The sequence below is a fragment of the Pleurodeles waltl genome, chromosome 3_1 (assembly GCF_031143425.1).
Source record: "Pleurodeles waltl isolate 20211129_DDA chromosome 3_1, aPleWal1.hap1.20221129, whole genome shotgun sequence".
In the NCBI taxonomy this organism is placed as follows: domain Eukaryota; kingdom Metazoa; phylum Chordata; class Amphibia; order Caudata; family Salamandridae; genus Pleurodeles; species Pleurodeles waltl.
Window position 1 is genome coordinate 53,648,906 of NC_090440.1, and position 18,480 is coordinate 53,667,385.

The following is an 18,480-nucleotide window of genomic DNA, read 5'->3' on the forward strand; positions in this document are numbered from 1 at the left end:
GATAAGGAAGCCGTCACTGCCTTCTTATTGGTCTACTAGTCCCTTGATGGCAACAGCTATATTTCCTGCAACCATGAGTCATAATCGTTATTTGCTTCTTCTTGGGATGCTGAATTTTGTTGACAATGCAGTAGCCTTGCCACTAGATCACCATAATTCTGACCGTCTTTTTAAGATTAGGCCTGTCCTTAATAATTTTGTAGATCGGTTTTCAGAGGTCTATGTTCCAGGCAAAGAAATAGCGGTGGACGAGTCTTTGGTCCTCTTCAAGGGTCGTTTGGGTTTTAGGCAGTACATTCCTAGCAAGAGTGCATGATATGGAATTAAATTTTATACGCTGTCTGAAAGTAGTACAGGATATGTGTATAGTTTCCGTGTCTATACTGGTAGGGATTCCGGTATTGACCCCCCCTGGTTGTCCTCCCACTTTTGGAGTTACTGAGAAAATTGTGTGGGAACTTGGTAGACGATTGTTCAACAAAGGTCCCCATTTGCATTTAGATAACTTCTACAATGGAGTGCAGTTGTTCAAGGAATTTTTTAGAGTGGACACTGTTGCTTGTGGCACAAAGCGTTGTAACTGGAAAGGCTATCCGAGGGAGCTTGTCTGTAAAAAACTTGAGAGGGAACAGTGCAGGGCCTTGCCGAATGATGAGCTGCTAGCTTTGAAATTTTCAGACAGGAGGGATGTCTACATGCTAAGTACCATCCATGATGAGAGTACCTCCCTTCGTGACTTTGGGGCCAAGTTGCTGAAGTGCGCAAACCTGTGTGCATTTTAGATTATAATAAGCACATGGGAGGTGTAGATAGAGTTGATCAGAGGTTGGAACTTTATACTTCTATTTGTAAAGCTTACGTTTGGTGTAGGAAGTTAGCAATTCACCTCTTCCACTTGGCAACTTTTAATGCTTTTATTGTGTTTAAAGAGAGGTCTCTGGTATAAGCATTAAATGTGAAGAAAAAATACCTTCTGTTGTTGTAAATATGTATATATATATTAGCATAGATATATAGAGTTATTGGTTAAACATGTACATAATTTCATGCTTCTAAGTGTGTTAAAGTAGTACGTTCCACTCACCTTAGAATGTTGGGACTTTGGATCAACCAGGAGTTTGCCATAGAATGTTAAGATTGAGTTGTGCCAGTGGACTGTGAGGAGTTGAGAAATAAACATCTTTTACCTGAGTTACCTGTGTGATTACTACAGTCTCCAGAGTCAAAGATGACTTTTGTGTAATTTCAGGAGTCAGTGATAGAGAGCCTTATTGTGGTGTAACAGGCAAGAGTTCCTAGAGAAGCAATGGTGGAGGATGTGGCTAGATTGAAGATCACCTCTTTGCTAAGCACATTCCCCCCACGCTCAAAAAAGACTTTCCAGGTAAGAAATGTAGAGTCTGTACTCGAAGGGGTATCCGGAGGGAGACCAGATTGTCCTTCAAAGCCTGGGCTGTGTGTGGGTTGGTTGTTTCAGGAATTACCGCACCCAGAAGAATTACTGGGAACTACCATGAGTGTAAACTGCCTGTTTTATATTTTCATGTGTTCAGTTTCATGGTTGGCATTTCTGTTACGTATTTAGTTAGAGCTTTTGTGTTTGTGGTTTTGTAATTATTTCTAATTAGTTAGTGGTTTCTTTGTTTTTAAAACAAAAAAAATTTATGCCATTATGTGTGGAGTGGTGCTTGGCTGACGGTGTACATATTGACATGCTGTTGGCTACTGCAACACACTGCCAGCCAAACGCCAGTCCACACACTCCCATCAGCTGGTGTGATTGCTGTGTCAGGCATGTGGGCGTATGTAAGTGATGGACCCTTGAATGGCACTGTCTGTCGATGCGAGTGTTGTAATGTGCTAGGCCCGTGGCTGGCGGCGTGAATGGTCTTGTGCATGTCATATATGGAAGGTGTGTGAATGAACTGTAAAGTGGTTGGTCCTTGTCGTGGCTTTACAGCTCACGAGCTGTGAGTCATTGGTTCAGTTTTTTGGCCTTTCAGTTATTAACAGTGCATTTTATTTTTGTGAAATTTCTTGTTAATAAAATTTGATTTGAACCATCACTCACCCTTGTGCGAAATCCAACAAGTATGTGTGGTAAAAATGACAAAACATGTTCCTCTGTAATCAGGCATCGCAGCACACCTGTGACACGCTCGGTGTCTTGGGTGGGACCCCAATGATGAAGCATGCCCCCAACTTGGTTGGTGGGCGAGTGGTCTTTTTAACATAACCTAAGTGCATTTATTTTCACAGTTTTAGAGTTTGGAACATCACATAAGTATGTGGACACACCAAAATGATCTATTGCAAAACTAACTATATTTGGGGGGGGCACCTATGTTTTTGGTCCCAGGTGCGGCCTTCATCTAGGGAAACCTACCAAACCCAGACATGTTTCAAAAATAGACACCCCAAGGAATCCAAGGAGGTGTGGCTTGCCTAGATCCCCCAACATTTTCTTACCCAGACTCCTCTGCAAACCTCAAAATGTGCTTAAAAAAGCATATTTTCCTCACTTTTCTTTGTAGGATCACCGCTGTGGCACAAATGTCCTACCAACCAGTGATCCCCTCAGCCTCCCAAGTAAAATGATACCTCACTTGTGTGGGTACCCAAAGCAGAGTCAGCCTGAAAGATGTATAAAAGAAGAATATGTGCTTATCAACTCGCTGTACTCTCCCTTCAATCTTTACAGGTTGTTGGCATTTTTCTGTTGCAGGCACCTGGGCCACCCACACAAGTGAGGTATCATTTTTATTGGGAGACTTGGAGGAGCGCTGGGTGGAAGGAAATTTGTGGCTCCTCTCAGATTCCAGAACTTTCTGTCACGGAAATGAGTGGAAAAACTGTTTTTTGGCCAAATGTTGAGGTTTGCAAAGGATTCTGGGTAACAGAACCTGGTCAGAGCCCCACAGGTCACCCCTTCTTGGATTCCCCTAGGTGTCTAGGTATGCTAGGTTTCCCCAGGTGCCAGATGAGCTAGAGGCCAAAATCCACAGCTAGACACTTTGAAAAAAACAGCTCTGTTTTCTTTGTGAAAATGTGATGTGTCCACGTTGTGTTTTGGGGCATTTCCTTTCGCAGGCGCTAGGCCTACCCACACAAGTGAGGTACCATTTTTATCGGGAAACTTAGGGGAACGCTGGATGGAAGGAAATTTGTGGCTCCTCTCAGATTCCAGAACTTTCTGTCACCGAAATGAGAGGAAAAGGTGTTTTTTTGGCCAAGTTTTGAGGTTTGCAAAGGATTCTGGGTAACAGAACCTGATCAGAGGCCCACAAGTCACCCCATCTTGGATTCCCCTAGGTGTCTAGTTTTCAGAAATGTGCAGGTTTGCTATGTTTCCCCAGGTGTTGGCTGAGCGAGAGGCCAAAATCCACAGCTAGGCACTTTGTAAAAAAACAGCTCAGTTTTCTTTGTGAAAATGTGATGTGTCCACGTTGTGTTTTGGGGCATTTCCTGTTGCGAGCACTAGGCCTACCCACACAAGTGAGGTACCATTTTTATCAGATGACTTGGGGGAATGCTGGGTGGAAGGACATTTGTGCTCCTCTCAGATTCAGAACTTTCTGTCACCGAAATGAGGGGAAAAAGTGTTTTTAGGCCACATTTTGAGGTTTGCAAAGGATTCTGGGTAACAGAACCTGGTCAGAGCCCCACAGGTTACCCCATCTTGGATTCCTCTAGGTGTCTAGTTTTCAAAACTGCACAGGTTTGCTAGGTTCCCTAGGTGCCGGCTGAGCTGGAGGCCATAATCCATAGCTAGGCACTTTGTAAAAAAACAGCTCAGTTTTCTTTGTGAAAATGTGATGTGTCCACGTTGTGTTTTGGGGCATTTCCTGTTGCGAGCACTAGGCCTACCCACACAAGTGAGGTACCATTTTTATCAGATGACTTGGGGGAATGCTGGGTGGAATGACATTTGTGCTCCTCTCAGATTCAGAACTTTCTGTCACCGAAATGAGGGGAAAAAGTGTTTTTAGGCCACATTTTGAGGTTTGCAAAGGATTCTGGGTAACAGAACCTGGTCAGAGCCCCACAGGTTACCCCATCTTGGATTCCTCTAGGTGTCTAGTTTTCAAAACTGCACAGGTTTTCTAGGTTCCCTAGGTGCCGGCTGAGCTGGAGGCCATAATCCATAGCTAGGCACTTTGCAAAAAACATCTCTGTTTTCTTTGTGAAAATGTGATGTGTCCATTTTGTGTTTCCTGTCGTGAGCATTAGGCCTACCCACGCAAGTGAGATACCATTTGTATCGGGAGACTTGGGGGAACACAGAATAGTAAAACAAGTGTTATTGCCCCTTGTCTTTCTCTACATTTTTTCCTTCCAAATGTAAGACAGTGTGTAAAAAAGACATCTATTTAAGAAATGCCCTGTAATTCACATGCTAATATGGGCACCCCGGAATTCACAGATGTGAAAATAACCACTACTTCTCAACACCTTATCTTGTGCCCATTTTGGAAATACAAAGGTCTTCTTGATACCTATTTTTCACTTGTATATTTCAGCAAATTAATTGCAGTATACCCGGTATAGAATGAAAACCCATTGCAAGGTGCCGCTCATTTATTCGCTCTGGGTACCTAAGGTTCTTGATGAACCTACAAGCCCTATATATCCCCGCAACCATAAGATTCCAGGAGATGTAACGGTATATTGCTTTTAAAAACCTGACATCACAGGAAAAAGTTACAGAGTAAAACGTGGAGAAAAATTGCTTTATTTTCACCTCAATTTCAATATTCTTTTATTTCAGCTGTAACTTTCTGTAGGAAACACTGGTAGGATCTACACAAATGACCCCTTGCGGAATTCAGAATGTCGTCTACTTTTCAGAAATGTTTAGCTTTCTGGGATCCAGCATTGGTTTCTCATCCATTTCTGTCACTAACTGGAAGGAGGCTGAAAGCACAAAAAATAGTAAAAATGGGGTATGTCCCAGTAAAATGTCAAAATTGTGTTGAAAAATTGGGTTTTCTAATTCAAGTCTGCCTGTTCCTGAAAGTTGGGAAGATGGTGATTTTACCACCGCAAACCCTTTGTTGATGCCATTTTCAGGGAAAAAAACAGAAGCCGCTTTCTCCAGCCCTTTTTTCCCATTATTTTGAAAAAAACAAAATGTTCGCTGTATTTTGACTATTTTTTTTCCTTCAGGGGAACCCACAAAGTCTGGGTATCTCTAGAATCCCTAGGATGTTGGAAAAAAAGGACGCAAATTTGGCATGGGCAGCTTATGTGGAGAAAAAGTTATGAGAGCTTAAGCGCAAACTGCCCCTAATAGCCAAAAAGGCATGGCAGCAAAGGGGTTAAGAGCTGCAGAGTAACTATGGATAGCTTTCCCAGCATGGGAAGAAATTTAAGACTTGTATCTTAACTTAGATTTTATCCAAGACTGAACTCCTCCAAATGTGTCCGCTGAGAGCCACTGAGCAATGCCCCACTTGAACTTCAAAGGACTTGCCTACAACACACACAGACATCTTCGAGCCATGACAGGGGAAGGGAAGAACTTTCCAGAACCAGACGTGGGGATAGGACAGGGTGTCCTGACACACACAAAGGCGGAAACCAGGTATATATATTGGATCCTGAGAACAACTTTTCAGAACACCCTTGCACTTATGGGAGTTATAGAAGGACTTTCTCATTGCCAGAGGATTTCCTTGCTGCTTGAGGACTGACTTGCAGAATTAGAAGGAAGACTGGACCTGCTGACCTTAATCCCAAGATAACCCAGAGTAATTCCAAGGGTCAGTTGTCTGGCCTCCTGTGTTAAGTACAGGGACACAACTAGCTTCTGAGGCCTTCTTTCGACTGCCCAGATGATCTGCTGCAACTGAACATGAACCTGGACCTGCCTGGGCCCTCCTGGGTTGTGCTGGATTCAATCCCTGACCACCAAGAGGTGCATCCCAAGGTCCTGGACCCTCAATTGGCATCAGAGTGTACTCCTCTGCAGCAAAAGGTGCAATTCTGAAGTTTGGGTTCTTCTGGACCATGAATGGGCCCTTTACACTATGAATTTGCTATCCATGATGTCTACTAATGTGAAGTCTTGCTCTATACGCTGCATGAACCGCCAGCAATGACCGAAATGCAAGATCTGAACTTTGCCTACAGAAACGACAGCCCAAAGTGACCGCAAAAGCTGCAGCAACCATCTGTGATGGCCAAATGCCTATTCGCACTACAGCAATGACAGCCTGTGCCACCTAGCCTGCTCTTCGCTCTACAGCAATGACTATCCTTGATTATTTCCATGCTTCTCACTGCCTTCTCCTCCAATGTGAACAGAACTCTTTAGCTGGACTTTGGGAAGGTAACTTTTTCAGCCTTGCTAACCTGGTCTCCGTATCTGGCCCATGCTCCATTGAGGTTGGCCTGAACTTGTGACTTCCCCCGGTCTAGCATGAGCAGGTGACCTCAAGTGCCACTTTGAGCTTTTAGGTGTTATATTTAGCGATATGTTTACTTTAACTTTTCAAATGAAATATGACCAGATGACCAAAAGAGGCGCTTTGTGCTTTTTAGCATTATATTTAGTGATATATTTTCTTACAAGTTTAAAACTGAGGGCCTCATTTACAAGAATGTGGCGGATCAGCTTCAATGCCTCAGATTTCTTTTGCTGTTCTGCGACCCCCTAGCAATGCCATGGATGCGCTGTATTAACAACACAGAGCTCCATGGTGCAGGTTTTAACAGATGAGTCAGAAATTCTGATGCATCTGTGGTGCAAACGTTACGCATTGCTGGACTAGCGTCAAAACATGGTGCTACTCCAGCAATGTGAGGAGGCTCCCATAGACAAAAGCCCTGCAGCACTTTTAAAATTCTGAGACAGTAAGGCCCATATTTATACCTCTTTAGCGCCGCATTTGCGCCATTTTTTTACGCAAAAGGCGGTGCAAACTTACAAAATGCAATTGTATTTTGTAAGTTTGTGCTGCTTTTGCATCAAAAAGCAATGCAAATGCTGCGCTAAAAAAGTATAAATATGGGCCTAAAAGCGCAGAATGATGCAGCGAAATGTTGTAAATTTTACTGCGTCAGTTCTGCATGGCTTTTTTCCTTGGGAGTGCCTACCTTGCATATCATTGCCGGTAGCTGGCACCCGGAGTGAAAAGTGATGCTAGAGGCCTCTTGTTTTAGCTCTGCAGCAGACTAAAAACAAGCATTTGTAATGCAACGGGTCTCGCGTTTGCTCGTGTTAGAGCTGACAGCGTTGTAAACTCCTAACCCGACTTTTCACTGGTAATGAAACCTATTGGCAAAAGTGCATTTATGTACTAACCGGAAAAGTGCAATTAACTGTGTATTATGGAAAGCGCTCAACTTCTGCCAAGCGAGATCGCGCTGGAAAAAGAGAAAAAGGAGTCCACGGGCCGGACGGAAAACAGCGAGCCTCGCATGTTTTCTGTTCTTGGTCGATGCGCTCGAGGAGGGCTATCCACCGAAAAAGCCATGACGTATGCATGCATTCCACTAATGAAATCAAGCAGATTCCAACAGGCAAGCCCATGAACCAATGACGTGACGTGGACGGGGCTCCGAGCCCTTTTTAGTAACTAAAGCGTCTCACTTAGCGAAACGCTTGTGCAAGCGCATGGGACGCAGGCTCAACCCTAAAAATGACGCTGTGGTGGCACAAGGGCCTTATGATTGACGCCCTGAATACCTCTGGTTGTACTGAATGGATGTTTGTCATTCTGATATTTTATTTACTAAAATTTAGTCTGTTTTTGTAAGTTGTTTGGGGATTTTTCTTCTGTTGTGTTTTCACTGTATTACTGTCTGTGTGCTGCATAAATACTCTCCCCCATGCCTCTAATTTAAGCCTGAATTATTTTGTCCAAAGCTACCAGAGGGTTATGCACAGGTTCATTTGATGACTTTTTTGGTTGACCCTGACAAGGACTGTGGCTGTTGTCTGAGAGAGGCTTCCACACCCTCAACCAATAGCCCAATTTCCCACAGCATAACATCACATAGCTTCATACTTCCAGAGGAAGAACCCTTGAGTAGCCCTTCTTTGAGCTATATTCACAGGTACCACAGTTGTACGTAGGTAGGCCATGACGTCTCACTAATGATTGGTGCATTTGAGGTCCTGCAGGATCCAGCTCGAGCTGTGTTCCTGGGACCTGCACTAGGCATTTAAAACTGTAAATGTGCGACTCTGTGAATTTTCTTTTTTTCCTTTTCTAACTTTATATTTTCTACCGTTGTAAGAACAACACATTGCCTCGAGTCTTTCCCAGCTGCTGGGTAGCCGTTTTAAGGCGTAGGTCAGTGTTTCCCTTAAACAGCAACTCATTTGTGTCAGTTGGGAAGCTCCTGGAGGCAGAGTTTAAATCACTCTTGCACTTTAGCGATACAGCATGGCATCAGAACAGAACTCCTTGTCTTCCCACCAACACCACTCAGCAGAATCTAATTTGCTTTCAGCCGAGATAAAGAGGAGGTCTATCTCCATCTTAGCTGTCCATTACCTCCTTTAATCTCTCCCAATTTCCTCTGCCTTCCACACTGGCTTTGGACGGTTTTACTTAACTTAATGTATCATCAGATGAAATAGCACTGCAATTTCAAAAGCAAATTTCCTGTCACATCATTGTATTAAGCTTAAAGAAGAAGCACCTGTGGAAAATCGCTGTCTAAAAATATGTAATAATTGGAGCGAAGACCTTTTTAAAATACATTTATACTTTTGTAATTAAGTGAGGCCTTATTGCCGTACTAGGCTGATGGAAGGACTACCAGGATCAGATGTGCATAGATCATGGTGCAGATGTGCTGTTCGTTATGATACATCTATGCTACTCCCCATATGTAAAGGTTTTACAGCAGTGAGCGAAGCATAATAAACAAAGGCAAATGACATAACTCGACAAAAATGAAAACTGTGCTAATTTTGCAGATGTATATAGGGTGAAGGGAACTCTCTGTAACTCACTTGGACATAGTCTCGCATCTTACCACCAATGCCTTTGTATTCGTATGGATTAATGCAATGTTGCATGTCTTCGAATATGTGTGTGTGCCTCACATACGAATAAAGCTGTTTGACTGACAGTGCCTAGTTTGAGATTTATGTTTGACATTCACCCTGCAGCACAAATAGCAATCTGAACACCGCTGCCCAGCGGTACAGTGCTTAAATGTGTAATTTTGCCACAATTACACGTCTTACCAATAGAAATAGCATGCAATATTCTGCTTGCTCCTTGGTTGTACCTTGTTTGTCTCTTGTTTGTAACTGGTTTGGTCGAGCCGCAAGCGCTTTGACCTGTTGTAAGTATTGTGGGCCTTTTACCACGCCCACCACACACCCCTCACTTTCACTCGTTCGTAGGCTTGCCTTACAAAAATCCTTTGTTATCATTGGTAAATGCTTTATGTATGTCCCTCCATGGGGCGGTTTTGCTACTACCTTGAAGACTGCCACTGTTACAATGATAATTGCACGATTGCCAATACGGTTGACTGCGAGCAAACTTCTTTTTCCTTTTGTGTTTCTCCTTCGTGCTCACACTCATGGCAGCCGTGACGCTTTGAATCTGCTCACTTATGTCAACTGTTTTATTTTTAGTTTTCAATTTAAGTGTTAAGAGAAGTCCAGTTAGGAATTTACAACACTAATAGCTCAAGCTCGAGCAAATGCGACACCCATTGCATTGCAAATGCTTGTTAATTTTAATGCCAGGAACTCACGCAAAGCAAAGTTATGCTATTTTAGAAGATCTGACTGGGCATGAAAAATATTCCACCCTCTTCTACCCCCGTCTAACAGATTAAGTGGAGGATGTAGCTCCATGAAGCAAAGCTATTTTGCACTTCTTTTGCGACAACATTTTGAGATGAAAACTATTTTGCAACAGAAATCTGATCAAGGACGCAGTTCGTGCTGCTTTGTGTCGTTGCATTGCTTGTCATGCAAATGTATAGAAAATGTGATCCGAGATAATCGCTTTATCATGGTGCTCACAAACTTCAGAAGTGCTTAGGGAATACAGCTGTGTACAGTATACGCTCTATTATTATGAGAAATCACCCATCTTCTTTTGACATTTCTCACCCCCAAATGAGATGTTGGGGTACGTCCTCACTTCCTCCATCTGTCGTCACAATTCAGCACAGATTAGCTCATTTTACAAAAGTCGCTGCAGCACTTATGCACGGCAAGGGTCATCATTTGGGTGTCAGTAATCTATGTGTGCAGTAAATACATGTATGTTTTACAAGCCTCATACATTTTGCAGCTTTGGAAGTGTTCATCTATTTTGCAATTCATTCCTCTGACTAGAGTTTGTATTTGTTTTTTTTCTTTCACGAACATTCCCTAATTCTCACAAATGTTACAGTTGTCTCGTGCAGAACTTGACGTGTGCTTCTTGCGGGGTTTCACATTAAAATTGGGATTTTACCCCCCTTTGAGTTATTTTGAGGAAAAAGACATAGCCATCATCAAGTCTGTTTCAAAGTTGTTAGCTTTCAGAACAGGCACATCCGTTTTTAGCACTGACCATTACTCGGGGGAAAATACCGCCAGCCTGTGAACGGAAATTACGCCATGTTGTAAACATCAGATCTAAGTGAGACGTTACTTGAGTAATAAAAACTTTGCACACTCCTGTGCCTGATCACTGCCCTACGAATGTTCGATTTTACAGAAGCATGTTGCACTCACTCATGAGTCATGTAGGACAGACTCATTAAACTTTATTCTAGAAGTAGGGGGCACTGATCCCAGAAAATCAGGTATAAGCCAAGACTTCATACCTGTTTACAGAAACATTTTAATATATAGGATTGTATATGTATGTTTGTGATCACGTAACACCTGTACGTGGATAATGGAGCTTTGGAAGTGTACAGAAATTACACGCGTACAACGTTTTACAGGTATAAATCACTCATACACACTTACACTGTTTATCATATCTTACGAGCACTCAAAAGAGTTGTACAGTTTATTTACATGGAACACTGGAAAAACAATAGTATGTTTATGAAACAAAAATATTATTGGAAAATGAGGAAGGAATGAGAACAGTTTTACAAATTAGAAAAAAAACCGATGTAAATTACAGTCTACACGAAAACTAAGATGTTTGAGGAGCGAAACAACTACAACAATCGATTCTAAAAGTTCCTAAAGGAAGACGCCACAGCTGTGTCACGATCATCGCATCCGGGCCTTGATTCAATTTATAATCTGCAGAATACGGAAGTCCTTCCAAAGGATCCGGCTGCTTTTGCCAAAATGGGATTACGGGATCTGCAGTCAGATGTTGTCATCCAGATAAAAAACATTCTCTCTGTGGACCTTCCTTTTCCATTTAGATATGAAATTCCTCCTGCGGTTTCCGCGTCTCCGGACTGACAGGTCGTTCTTCTGCGAGTGACCTTAGCGTGACCCACGCGCAGGCACGGAGGCCCTCGTGCGAGCGCGCGAACGCCCACTGCACGCTGGGAGCATCCCCAATGCCCCTCCATTGGGCCAATTGTCAAATACACTGAGATAGAAGCTGAAACGCTTCAAACAATCATTTATGTTTACACACTCAATTTAGGTGCCGGATGAACTGGAATACCCCTCAATATCCAATGATAGCGAATTTACTATCGGAAATATATGCTATGAACAATGTCATTGAACTTTCACTTTGTAACTTGAACAATATAAAACTACCAGTGGTGCAGCATCACTTACACAACAAGCCGCGAGCCATGTGTAGAGATCCTAAGCACCTTTTGTACTCCGTTAGCAGCACTTTAATTTCTGATGTTGTCTAATTCTGCACCTCTACAAGACTTTCTGAGGACTCTGATTCTCTTTGTACTCTTCCAGGTCTGTCCCCTTCCGTTTCTTCTCTGGTGTTGCTTGGTATTTACTGAGTGTCTCCCAACCCATAGTATATTATCTAATAGCTTCATATCTTATGGAATTTACCTGAGTCCTCTAATATCAGAAAAATCCGTTTTGCTAGTGTCCAGTTTAGTAATCAAGTATGACGCGACTGAAACGTATATACTATGCAAAAAAGGTGACGAGTAGAATTCCTGATCTGATTTCGACCACTGGTATTTATTTTGCCTTTTCCCCTAATGTATCACTTCAGACAGGTACCGATTATATGCAAATCATTTTGTCTCTTGCTCCAATAGAAACAGTCCATTTTGTACGGCAAAGGCCACTTTCCCTTTGATGCTGAATACAAGCAACCTCAGACTGGTTCCAGCTTGTGGATTCTCATCAGTGATGGTGAGACTCACTGATCCTTAGTCACACATCATCAGATAGGTGCAGACTGAAGCTGCACTTGCATGAGAACACCCGACAAGGCTGAAACCTGTTTGTAGTTTCTTGTATTCTTGCATGGCGGGGGAGTATCTAGTAGATCAGGGTGGGCTGTCCTTTTATGGGGCTGGGACAAAACTCATTTGTATATGATTGGTTTTGCCTGTAATTGCACATATGAGCTGAGAAACAATGGGGTAGAATGTGGCCCAAAATAACTATATTTGACTCTGATTAACTCCAGGGTTACATGCATAATGTTTTGTGCTATCCATTAAAGACATACATTGCTAAATATACCTGGATTTATTTATTACACCAGGATAAGTGTATAGAGGCACTTCACTGACAGATACTTTCACATTAAGTGCTATGTGATGAGTTCCTCTCACTAGGCATTTAGTATTTCAATATTATGTAGAATCTCCCAGACTCACAAAATGTTAAGGCTATAAAATGTTTGTCCCATAGGATTTTGGACTCTTTAGTGATGAAACCTTTGATCCTGGACTCTGGCTACCATAATCCGATTCCCTAAGATCACAAAAACAAGTATAGTCATGGCAAAGAGGATCTAGGATCTTCTCTATCAAAGGTTGGCTTATGGTTGGACAGGAATTAAAAAGAGGGAGATATAGTAAGAGGTGTTCTCAAAGTGACACCAACTTTCCACATCTCCACACTGCAGAACACTGTTCTGAGCCGCCAATTGAGAAGTTTCAGAGATCTGCAAATCTAATAGTAAGATACTGTCAAAATCTGTTTGTGAGCAAAGTTCTAGCCATCTTCTGTGTTGTATTCCCTACGTCTATGATTTATGTTTTGTAAAGTAATTTCTAGACTGCCTGTACCTTGGAAGGTTTTGACAGTAGTAGATACAGAGTTTAGGACAGTGGGTATTTGTACCTATTTGAATTTGTGGGCACCCACTCTACTGTGTGATTCAGAGAGCAATTTTTCTTACACGCTGGCTTACATTTGGATAACACAAATGCACAGAAATACAATTGGTAATAACACATTGTCTTTCATTCTGTATTACCACGTCTCCCAATACAAATGGTTCCTCAAATGTGTAGGCTGGCCTAGTGCCTGTGACAGGAAAATGCCAAAACTGAACATGGACACATATTTTTTCACAGAAATCTGACCTTGTTTTCCAATTTGACTGTGGATTTTGGGCCCTAGATCAGCTGGAACCTACAAATAACTAGAAGCCTGTACTGTACATTTTCAACATCTAGGGGAACCCAGACTAGGGTGACTTGTGTGGTTGTCACCAGGCATTCTTACTCAGAAGCGCCTGCAACCCTCAAAGCTTGACTAAAAACACACATTTTCCACACATTTCTGTGAAGATTGCTTCTAGAATCTGTGGGGAGCCTCACATTTCTTGCCACCCAGCATTCCCCCAAGTCTTCCAATAAAACTGGTAATACACTTGTATGGGTAAGGCTAGTGCCCATGGCAGGAAAGGGCTCAAAAGGCAACATGCAAACATCATATTGTTCCACTTAAAGCTGACCATTTTTTCTATTGTGGCTATCTGTGAAATGTGGGTTCTTTATCAGCTAGCATCTAGCGAAATCTAGCAAACCTGCACATTTTTGAAAACTAGAAACCTGGAGAAATCCAGGATATGGTGATTTATGGCTCTCAGCAGGTTCTCTTACCCAGAAGCACTTGTAATCATCATACTGTGATAAAAATTATATTTTCCTCACATTTCTGTGATGGGCATTTCTGGTATCTGCAATCTGCAAAGAGAAACTAATTTCCTGCCACCTACCATTCCCCCAATTCTCACAATAAAAATGGTACCTCGCTTGTGTGGGTAGGGCTCAGGAAAGACCCCAAAAAGCAACATGGACACATCACATTTTTCCACTAATAACTCACCCTTTTGCAGAAATGTGGCTAGCTGTGGAGTTTGTATCCTAGGTCAGTCAGCACCGTGGGAAATCTAGCAAACTGTACATTTTTGCAAAATAAACACCTAGGTGAATCGGGGGGGAGGTGACTTGTGTGGCTCCCACCAGGCTTTCCTATCCAGAAGCCCTTGCAAATCTCAAACTTTGACTAAAGAACACATTTACATTTTCTTCACACTTTTGTGATGGAAAGTTCTGTAATCAGCAGGGAGAAACATATTTCTTACCACCTATGATTTCCCTAAGTCTCGCAATAAAAATAGTACTTCACTTGTCTGGGTACAGCTAGTGCCCACAAGAGGAAAGGCCCCATAACCAAAATGAACACATCACATTGTTCCACTGAAAACAGACTCTTTTTTGCAATGTGCCTAGCTGTGGATTTAGGGCCCTAGGTCAGCTGTGTCCGAGGGAAACACAGCAAACCAGTGTACATTTGAAGAATAGGCACCAAGGGGAAACCAGGTTGAGGTTACTTGTGTAGCTCTCATCAGGTTTTCCTACGCAGAAGCCCCTGCAAACCAAAAACCTTGACCAAAAACACATTTTCACAAAATGTATGTGCTGAAAAGTTCTGGAATCTGCAGGGAGGAACAAACTTCTAATCTCCTACCATTCCCCTAGTTTCCTGATAAAAATGGTGCCTCACTTGTGTGGGTAGGGCTAGTGCTCGCACAGGAAAGGCCCCTAAATGCAACAAGGACACATCACATTTTTCACTAAAAAGTGACCCTTTTTTGGAATGTGCATAGATGTGGATTTTGGGCCCTAAGTCAGCCGTGACCTACGGAAACCTAGCAAACCCATACATTTTTTAAAACTAAACACCTAGGAGGATTCAGGGTGGGGTGACTTGTGTGATTCCCACCAGGTTTTCCTACCCAGGAGCCATTGCACACCACAGACATGGGCTAAAAACACACACTTTCCTCACATTTCTGTGATGAAGAGTTCTGAAATCTGCAGGGAGCAACGCATTCATTACCACCTATTATTCCCCTAAATCTTATGATAAAAATGGTACCTCACTCGTGTGGGTAGACCTATTGCCTACAAATTGAAAGGCCCCAAAACACAGTGTGGAGACTTCAATATTTCCTGTCACAAAAATCATCTGATTTGACAATGAGTGTAGCAGCAGCCTTTTGGTTGGAGAGCAATGGCTACCTAGGGAAACCTATGAAACCCAGACATTTCTGAAAACTTGACACCCAGGGGATTCCATGGTGTTGTATCTCGCATGGGTCCCACAAAGTTTTCTTACCCTCAATGTCATGCAACCCTCAAAATTTGTCTAAATTAGTATACTTTCCTTTCATGTCTGTGGTGTATTCTTCCAGAATCAAAAGGAATCCACAAAATACTTACCACCCAGGTGTTCCCTAATAAAAAAGCTGTCACACCTGTGTGGCGGGCCTAGTGCCTATGACAGGATCAGATCAAACCTAGGTCAATGAGTGTCCCTTTGTGGGTACTCCCCTTGACGTTAGTTGGATAAACTGTGGCTGGATTAAACAGTAAATAGAACTATTGGCATCTAATGATCTAGAAAAACCTGTCAATACAAATGCCACAATGAACTTTCTACTCCAAAAACATACCCCTCACTTGCCACTTGCCACAGACAGCTAGACAGAGGATCAACTGCATTTACTCTGCACAGACACAGCAAGCACCAATGATATCCTACAAGAAAGAAAAAACAAAAGAAAAGTAAACCCAATACAGCCCAATACACATCTTGCACAAATCTAAAGTGAATTTGATACACAATAAAACAGGAGCTAAACATGCTGCAATTATTAAACCACTTAAAACACAATAATGTAGGGCAATGATACTCATTTAAAGTAAACAGTACAAAAAAGGTTTGTTTAACCAAACACATGCAACTAGAAAAACTGCAGATCTATCAATGCCAAAACTGCAAGTAGGAGTCGCCACCAAGGAAATCTCAAACTTTGAAGTGGGTGAAAAAGAACAAAAAATATTAAGTTGACAAATGCAAATGATGACTATAAATAAAACAGTTAACATCATCAAGCACATTGAAGTCTGCCCCTCGTGGCAGATCAGCTTCACAACTATCCCATCTGCCCCCAAGGGGGACACAAAACAAAGGAAAGAATTGGTAACCCATTGAGGAGTCAACCTTACCCATACACATCAGCCTAAAGAACTCCCGATCTGCCCCAAGGGGGTGGCAGAAACAAAGAAAAATTGTGCTCCTTAAAAAGAGCAACCATTGCCCAGAGGACTACTCCCCATACACATAAATAAACAAATCTCTGGTGTCCAGTGGTTTTCTGCCCCCCAAAAAGCGGACAAAAGATGTTCTGTTATAAACAAGGAGGACCCTTGCCAAAGAGCCGCTTCCGCAACCAAAAAACAACTTCCCTAGTGTCTAATGGGGAATTTCTGCTGTGCAATTGTGGACCCACCCACAATCTCACAGCAGGCATGTACTTTAGTGAGGGTTTCGAGTGGGGGCTGTTGGTAAGTTGGCTCACCATGCATGTGCTGATATCATCAGATGTCTGACGAGGGGTTGGGGGTGGCACCAACCCTTCTCGGGGCAGGTGGAGGATGATTCCATTCTGAGAGATTTGGAATGAATGCTCTAAAAATTAAATGGTCATGCCGAGGTCATAATTCTGCAACCATTGTACATTGTAGTTCTCTAGTATGATATGAATACTAGGGCCCATATTTATACTTTTGTAGTGCTGCATTTGCGCCACTTTTTGACGCAAAAACTACGCAAAGTTACAAAATACAATTGTATTTTGTAACTTTGCACCATTTTTGCGTCAAAAAGAGGCGCAAATGCGGCGCTAAAAAAGTATAAATACGGGCCTAGGTTTGTAAAAAATGTTCCACATTCATCGCCTCCCATCCCAACCCATCCACTCCCATCCATTTCTAGAATATCTGACCCAACTCCATCCCATCCCTTCTAGCCCAATTTCAGCACATTGTACGCTGTGCCATCCCAACCCATCCCACACTATTGCACTCAGTAAAATAAGGACCCTCTAAATCCAGCCCTGTGCAATGGTCAAATATATTCCATCACATGCTTACACCATAATTCCCGCAATAACCGTCACTGTGAAGTTTCAGCCCGACCATCCACAAGGCTCCATTGCAGTCGGTCTGAACTTGGGACTTTCTCCCCGTAATGCACGAACAGATAGCAGCGAGTGGTGCTAAGAACTTTTTGGCGATACTTAAATCTTTAAAAATTCATAACTTGTGTTCTGCTAATTGGATTTTTGTGATTTTTACCGTCAAGGTATTTATTAAATTTTGCCCTATGTTTTCTTGTGTTGTGTTTTCACTTTATTGCTGTTTGTAGTGCTGCATAAGCATTTTAAACATATCTTTGTAAGCTAATTGTGACAAGGTTTGTGGTTGCTGTTTGAGTAGGATATCACCTTCTTAACAAAAAACATAATTTCTCACAATTATTTATTTCCAGCATTGCACCTAATCTTTTTCCATTAAAACAAAACCTGTCACGTCCCATGAGAAACGCTTGCTGGTCTGTGTACCGTCGCTTTTCTTGGTCAAAAATACACTTCTATCTAAGAGCAGTACTGTCTGCCGTCACTCTGGTATCAAAGGTGGGAACAGGTCTTTTACCTATCTGCAATTCTGAAGTTGGTTGCATTTGCTAAATTAGTCCATCGATCTTCAAAATCTAAATCTGCAAACATGTTTCCCCAAGGCAAAATACGCCTATTTGACATTCTATGTTAAATTGATTGGACTGACACTTTTACAAGGCTTGTCTGCTTTCTGCACCAGCTTCCCCTAGCATCAATTATTTATGAATCAATGATAACAAACATGTTTCCTGTCCTGTAGAATAATCATGCAATAGAATTTTGGTTTTGTTGCCTTATTTGGGCATCTATACATAAAAGTTGAACTAATATAAACTATTACACAGAAAGTATACACAAAGGCACATGGCATATTTTTCTATATTGCAATTGAACAATACTAAGGCATGCATATGATATTTCAACACCTTCCCTAGTTGCAAACAATCACTTATAATCTGCATGTCATTATCAGTAAATATTCAACTCTTGCAAGGATCATACTGAATGGTAAATTGGTGTCAGACCTGGAATCCTTGGCATGGTTTCTCCCCTACCATTTTGCCTTGAACCCTTCTTGTTTTGCTGATTTCATTTTTGCTGGCTTCAGGACACTCTTAACCAG